We start from the raw sequence: 8002 nt of genomic DNA, 5'->3' as shown, positions 1-8002 counted from the left end.
CAAATTTTGGGGGACATTCTTCAACCCAACAGAGAACTAAGTGTGAGTTCACTCACAACCATCTCACTGAAAACTTTCAGGTCCAGATGACCATAAAACTGACCAGAAAAGAAATGTCAAATATTTGCTCGAAAAGTCCATAAAGCAGAACCCGCGAGACTGCAGGGCAACAGGAGCTGGCACTTGGTGACACCTCAGGCCTGAGTGAGGAGGCCGCGGCTGCCTCTATCCTCTTCCTGCAAAGAGCCCATCAGAAAGGACATCACCCGGCTGGGCCCCAGGAACAAGCCTAATGCCGCCAGCACTGCCACAGGAAAGCTCTGGAAGTAGTGTGTGTGCACACGCGCCTGAGGCTGGCAGGCAAGTCTGTGCAAGGCTGCAGTTCTGTGGGAGGCCACGTTCCTGCAGAGGAAGAGGAGGCTGACTGCACCCAGGCCTGGGGGACGGCTGCGCAGGCCCACACTTTCCCTGGCCAGATGCCCCGGGCCTGACGGGGGAGCTGCGCGCTGAGGAAAGGGAGAATATTCCGACACGGGCTGGAGCAACTGGCTTCCAAGAGCCTCAGAGGGGCAGATCAGTGAGGACGGCTGCTCTCCTGGGGAGCCCCTTGGAACCCCAGCGAGCTCCCAGAGCCCAGCCTCTTCCCCCCACCATCACCTCCACCCACCCACCCCCACCATGGGGGCTCCAGCTCCGGCAGAACCTGTGTCCAGGACTCGGGGCGAGATTATGTCATGAAAATCCACAAGGCGGCAGAATTACCAAACTGGCCAGGGCCGTCACTTGTTAATTGCGGCCTGTCTGGGTGGAGAAACCTTCCCTTCGGCTGCCTAGTAATCAGCGGTTAATTACTGGAGCCCGTTGTCTGCGCAGCCAGACGCACGCACGCGCACACGGTGGACTGCTCTTTCTAAGGGGGCCACCTCGCCTCCTTCTCCTTGGTGTGGGCAGCTGTCCCTGCCGCGGGGGGACCAAGGCACCATTCCCACCCTGGACCCTGGCAACCTCCCGGGGGTGAGCGGGATCCCATGAGGCCATTTCCTCACTGGCTGCTTCTTGGGGGAACCCTGCATTTTCTAGGCCTATGGCAGCTTCTTTGTATTCCAATAAAGGCTCAAAACATCCTTCCGCCCTTCTTCCCAGCCTGAGGCAGTCGCCCTTACAGACCTGTAAGATTCTTCAGAGAAGTGGAAATTCAAAGGCTGAATCCTCCATTATGTGGCTGCTGCAAATGGCCGCGTCCCACATTGAGAGATTGAAAAGGGTGGGTCTTTGATGCGCGTGGGACGCTGTGATCCTTGCAGGTTCTATTAAACATTCCAGTGCCGCGCGTGCATTCCGGCCTCCAGAGCCTACTATGCCACGATTTGTGTATCTTTTGTAAAGTGCCATAATGTGAACATGACAGGCCTTGACATAATTAACGGAATATTTTAATGGGAAGAGGAGTAACTCGTTTCCGAGTAATCTGCTCACGCACACCTCCCCTGGGACCCCATCTGCAGTCAGGACACTTTGTTCAGAGACAAACTATCTTCCTCTGATGGAGAAGTGACAACTCAGCCTCCCCAGAGGGAGGGCCACGCACAGACAGACCCCTGCACAGGAGAGGAGCGACTTTGGGGAAGTGCTAAGAAGAAAACAAAGGATTCTGGAGATTCCGCAGTTTCCTGTCCTCTGACGCGAGGCAGCTGGCATCTCCTGGTGTCAGGGAGACCCCAAATAGCAGCAGCTCGGAAAGCAGCTTTGTCCCAAGCCAAATATGGGGCTTCTCTTCCCGGCCTTCCTGGGTGCGATCCGGAGCTTGAGTTTACAAGGCTGGAGACAGTGAGAATTTATTGTTGTAATCAAATAAAGCTCACAGTCAACTTCATCTGACACACATATAATGATAGGCAGAGTCATTACTGTGCTGTTGGCGCTTAGTCCTAAATGATAATCAATTCACCTAAATGCCTGCAATTAGTATGCCTTTTCCGCGGGCACGCTCGGCGGCCCCCACCCCCACCCCCCAGGGTCTGCGGAGGGGAGCCCAGCCCAGCGGCACAGCTCTTTCTCCCTAGACCTTTCTATGCTTTGGGTAGAGGATGCCCTAGCACTAAGATGAAAAGCTAAGAACCCTCCTGTCTCTCTTTCAGGATGTCCTTTAACAGTAAGCCAAAGTGCAGCCTAAGGGAAGGCCGCCTGCTCGAATCCCAGCCCAGCTGCTTTGGCAAACCCATGCGATCAGATTGCTGTCCTAGCACCCGGCGCTGAGGCCAGAATGGCTGGAAGTGCGGCCTCCCCCAGAACCATTTATTTCTTAGTACAAATGCAGAAGAATCCAGATTGCATATCACAGAAATATGTGGTAGAAACTATTTTCTATCTGGACTTTTAAATATCTATTTTCTTTTAAAATCGATTACCCAGAAGGAGAGAGTTCAATACCAGAGCAAAATTTCAAAGTAAAGTTGTTCTTAGAGTCCTCCTCCTCCTCAACATTCAGATCGTCTCCAGCTTCTGGCATCTTCTTTCTTTTGCCTCTCAGGAGCCCAGAGCCCCCTCCCTGGCTTCCCCCTGGCCTTGGCCTCCCACACAGAGTCCTGTGACCCCTGATAACTTTTCCCTTCTCTCCCTTTCTTCTAATGGTGGTCCTGAGCGAGGAAGTCTACCAATAGCTTACTTTTCTAGAGTGATAATTGAAGGGGCTGAGAAATCAGTGCCCCCAGAATGAAGGCCTCAGAAGTGAAAGTTTCTCTCTGACCTTCTCCTGTCCTCCTGCCGCTCAGTCCCGTCCTTCCCTGAGGCTGAACGCAGAAACTGGAATCCCTCTTCCCCAAGGTGGATCATAGAAACCAGAACCCCTTTTCCCAAAAGGCAGCCATAAAACCTAAAGTTATTCTGTGGAAAAACTGGCCATAAAGAAATTCTCTGACCTACCTCGTTTGACTGTGGATCATAAGACCCCCATTCCAGAGAGGGTCCTGCCCCACACCCAGAGGGAAGGATACTGCTCAGAGAGGCCAAGAAGAATCTGGACAGACAGGCCTTGCTGGGTTTCCCCACTCAGTCTGTTAGCATTAGATCACACCCTTTTTGTACAATCATATTTCTACACAGCTGTTCATATTTTGTTGAACCTAAGCATAAAAATGGACAATCTCCCCTGTATCTTTGGGTCTTCATTTTGAAGGCCTCTGTGTATACACATTAAATAAATTTGTATGCCTTTTCTCCTATTAATCAATCTGCCTAAAGTCAGTGATTTTTCAGCAAACCTTCATGGGGCCAAGGGTCTGGCTTCCTACATAATAAAGAAAGAAGAGAAGAAAGGTGTCATAATGGAAAAGACCAAATGAATCAAAAGAAACTGGGAAAAAATATTTGCAAAAGACATATTTGATAAAGGCCTGTTACCCAAAATATACAAAGAACTATTAAAACTCAACAATAACAAAACAAACATCCCAATTAAAAAATGGGCCAAGGTAGAGTGTGGTGGCTCACACTTCTAATCTCAGCACTTTGGGAGGCCAAGACGGGAGGATCACTTGAGGCCAGAAGTTCAAGACCAGTCTGAGCAACATAGCAAGACCCTGTATTGACAAAAAATAGAAAAATTAGCTGGGTGTAGTGGTGTACATCTCTAGTCCCAGCTACTTGGGAGGCTGAGGCAGGAGGACTGCTTGAGCCCAGGAGTTTGAAGTTGCAATGAGCTACAATGATACTACTGCACTCCAGTTTGGCTGAGAGCGGAAGACTCTGTCTAAAAAAAAAAAAAAGGCCAAGCTCACCAAAGAAGACACACAGATGGCAAATAAGCTCCACATCATGCCATAAGGAAACTGCAAGTTAAAACAACAGTGAGATACCACTACATACCTAGTAGAATGGCCAAAACCCAGAACACTGTCAACAGCAAATGCTGGTGAGGATGTAGAACAAAAGGGCTCTCATCCATTGCTTGTGCAAATGCAAATTGGTACAGCCACTTTGGAAGAAGTTTGGCAGTTTCTTACAAAACTACACATACTCTTACCATATGATCCAGTCACTCTCCCTGGTAGTTTCCCAAAGGAGTTGAAAATTTGTGTCCACACAAAAAGCTACATGCAGATATTTATAGCAGCTTTATTTATAATTGTCCAAACTTGGAAACAACCAAGTCATCCCTCACTAGGTGAATGGATAAATAAACTGCGGTACACCCAGGCAATAGGATATTATGAAACATTAAAACAGAATGAGCTATCAAGCCATGAAAAAACATGGAAGAACCTTAAGTGTATATTACTAAGTAAAAGAAAGCCAATCTGAAGAGGTTACATACTGTATGATTCCAACTATATGACATTCTGTACAAGTCAAAACTGTAGAGACATTGAAAATATCAGTGATTGCCAGAGATTAGGGGTGAGAGGAGAATGAACAGGCAGAGCATGGAGGACTGAAACTCTCCTGTGTGATACTATAATGGTGGCTATGTGTCATTGCACATTTGTTCAAACCCATAGAATGTACAACACCAAGTGTAAACCCTAATGTAAAAACTATTGTCTTTGGGTGACAATGATGAGTCACTGTAGGCTCATGGATTGTTAAACAAGTCCCATTCTGGTGGCGGATGCTGATAACAGGGGAGGCTGTGTATGTTTGGGGGCTGGGAAGACATGGGAAATCTCTCTGTACTTTACTCTCAATTTTACCGTGAACCTAAGAGCACTCTAAAAATACAGTCTATTGAAAAAAAGAAAGTTTGCAAGGGTACATATCCATTTTTCCTCTTCTCTTTTCTTGTTCTTATTCTCATCTTTTTCCTTATGTGAAAAACGTGAGTACTTTTGAAGTAAATTTTTAAAACTGGCTCTGCTCTGGCACCCTAACTACGGCATCTGCACTACTGTCCCACCCTGCCTCTGGACAGAATTACAAAACGTAGCCAAGACTGTCTGTGTGCACCCTATCCCTCTCTGAACCACTTACCTGCCTCTTAGAATCATTGTCATAATCTTCCACACACCGAGTATCTCCTGTTGACCTTCAGACAGGGAGCTCTGCTGTCAACCATGTCCATTTACAAGAGTCACAAAGCCCAGCAGGATCCAGGCAGAGAAACAGTTATTTCAACAGAAGGAATTTAACACAGGGAATTGGTCCCAAAGGTGATAGAGGGCAGAAAGGATAAAAGGAGGTTAGGGACACTGGGAAGACTAAAGATAATGATGACAGGAAAGTAGCTTCCACCCCTAGTGCGATGAGAAGATGGGGAGGGGCTGGGTTCACCAAGAGCTAGGCTCTGGGGAAGGGCCCCTGCGGGTGTTGCCAGCTGCTGGCTGGTCCCTGGCAGGAGGCATGGGTGAGGCTCGTCCTGGGAGCTTAGACAGAAGCTGGCAACTGGAACTAATGCTGCTGTCCCCAGGGCAGGACAAAAAGGCACTGTTGGAGCAACAATGACAGGGACAGGAAACAGGGGTTCCCTCTGTCCTCCCCCTCCTCCTCTCCTGGCTCCCACTGTGCCCTATTCGCTGAGCTAAGGGTCAGTCTGCAAAGGACAAAGCGCTTTGCGGAGTCCCAGCCTGGGCAGCAGAGGTGAGAATAGGAGAACAGGCTTGGGGGTGAGAGAGGTAAATGCCTGGCGGGCTCACCTACTCACAGGGGCTCCCACATAAAATACTCGGCACCACCCACCAGATAGCAGGTGCTTCGTTCTGCCACAAACTTGTAAAAGACAATCCTACAAAAAGATATTTAATAAGAAACATGTATTTCAAGTCAAATCTATAGACTGAGGCCACTACAGAGCTCTGGGTTTTCAGATGTCTTCCCTGAACATCTCTACTCACTCCGGTGTGAGGCATGTGGACGTGGCGGGGAAATGCCCTGTCCCCGGGCTTCCTCCCACAGGCTGCTGGCTGTCCCCGAAGATGCCTTCATCATGAATCCCTCAGTCACTGCCAGCTGGGTCTGCAAATGCCTTGGATCCCAGGGGGACCCAGCTGCACATATTCCCGGCACCAGCACCTTCTCCTCCACTCGGCTTCACTCTTGCCTCTTTCCTGCAGCGCCACGCGCGGATCCCGGGACCCCAGGAGAGGCTGGGCCGGCGCTCCCCCTGGTGGCAGCCAGTGAAACTCCTAAAATCGCCTCCCTCCAGGAGAAATATTAACAGTGTTAGTGTAATAACAGCATTTAGTCTGCACTTCACTCTGGGCCAGGCACTTTACTCACCCCCCTTTTTGGGTGATAAACAAAACAGCAAGATTTTAAATCCAGACATGATCAGAATTCCTGACTTTTCCTTTTGCCTCAGGTTCCAATATGGCCCAACAGGGCTTTTTTGAAAGAATTGTGGTGAAATGTATGTAACATAAAACTTGCCATTTGAACCATTTCCAAGTGTACGAACCCAGCGGTAGGCCGTGCGCTCCCATCACCACTGTCCCTGGCACTGCTTTCGTGCGCCATCCTTCTCAGAGCCCAGTCGTGGCATCCCTCCTGCTTTCCAGATCCTTCCTCAAGCTGAGCACCCCCTTCTCGCCGACCACCAGGACCTCGCAGACCAGATGCAAGTTTTCTCCCGAGAGTCCCAGCACATCCACCTCACTTTGGGCAGAAATGGGCTCTGAGGAGCAGCTCCCCTGGTTGGTGCCGGGCCCCTCTGAGAAGGGGCCACACCAGCCAGGCCGTGTGCTCCTGCATGAACCTGGTGGCAGCTGTCTGCAAAGGCGAGGTGCCCGGTGTCCCCTGGGTGTGCACCAGCACCGCTCGGGCCACGGCCAGCAGCAGGGGAAACGTCCCACCTGAAGCCCAGAGAGCAGAGGCCAGGCCATTTCTTCAGACAGCTGCTGAGAAGGCTTTTTTATAACAAGTACTAAAACTAAAAAGAAAAAAAGCAAAAAGTGCTCCTTATAGTCAACTTGTTCCTCTGATTAAAAATAAGATCAGGGCTTCTGTTCACCCTTTGAGACGGCCACTTTGGAGTGCACCATAAAGTGATTAGCGAGACAATTACGGCCGTGACCGAACATAACAAAATCGGTGCTGCAGCTGAAGTGTGACAAGTTTCCCCCTACTTTGCTATTTATTGATTCGGTGCACCCTCCCTTCTACCTTAACGATTCATAGTTTAAACTTGTCTACATGATTTATATGGAGGCTTGGAGACACCTATTATTCAGCTCCGGCTCTCCAGCAAACACCCACGGGACCGAGCGCTTGGCCTCTTCCCCGTCCCTCCACCACCCGGGTTCCTCCTGCTCGCAGACAGCCCCCCGAGCAGGAGGACACGGGTCGGGAGCCAGGGGGAGAAACTGTCTCCGGGAACAGGAAGCAGGAGACTATTAGGTCAGGGAGCACCAACAGACTAGCCAAAAACGAGGCTCCGACCCTACTTGTCCCTGCGAATCACTTGACCTCACTGGGCTTCTGCCTCCCTTCCGGAACGCAGGGACGGCAGCAGCCACTGCCCCACACTGTCTGGGAGGAACGCTATTAATAACAATGACTGTGAATCTCTTCCCCCGTGCTCTTATTACCAGTGCTATATGAGTGCTTATTATTAATAATAATAATTTAGTGCAGACTTTACTGCTTTTGTGTAACAGTGAGTACCTGGATTCTAATTATCTGTCTTATTTTAATATTTATGGAATTAATCAAACTTTTTAATAGAAAACCCCACAATGAAATTACCAAGAGCATGCTTCAATGAAGACAGATGCGGCCTGCTGTGGGAAGAGACAGCTCAACTTTATTAACATTACTGGGAACCAGCTCCAGGAGGCAGGCTGGCCCCCGCTGCAGCCCGGAGCCCCGAGGCAGGGCCCGTGGGGTCCCAGGGAGCAGCCCATCTGTGGGCCTCGAAATAAGGGGGTCTCCATTGCCCAGTTGCCACCTGTGCTCATGAAGTGGGGTTGATCTGCTCTTGCAGGCTAGACTGTTCACCCAGGCGGCACCACCGGCCAGGCCCTACACGGACAGGTGCACAGGGCTGCCCTGATGCCCAACAAGAGACAGGCAG

The 8002-nt window shown here is 50.0% G+C and overlaps 1 long non-coding RNA gene across 1 annotated transcript; it reads right to left on the bottom strand.

Annotated features, from left to right (window-relative positions):
• Positions 1-1417: 1417 nt before the first annotated feature.
• Positions 1418-6655, bottom strand: LOC123638665. Its single transcript, XR_006735424.1, has 2 exons — positions 5826-6655; positions 1418-1818 (listed from the first exon to the last, which is right to left on the bottom strand). It is a non-coding gene; the product is annotated as an uncharacterized LOC123638665 (long non-coding RNA).
• Between the last annotated feature and the right edge of the window lie 1347 nt (positions 6656-8002).

The sequence above is a fragment of the Lemur catta genome, chromosome 5, assembly GCF_020740605.2.
Source record: "Lemur catta isolate mLemCat1 chromosome 5, mLemCat1.pri, whole genome shotgun sequence".
Classification (NCBI taxonomy): Eukaryota; Metazoa; Chordata; class Mammalia; order Primates; family Lemuridae; genus Lemur; species Lemur catta.
This window is presented reverse-complemented; position numbering and strand designations above follow the sequence as displayed.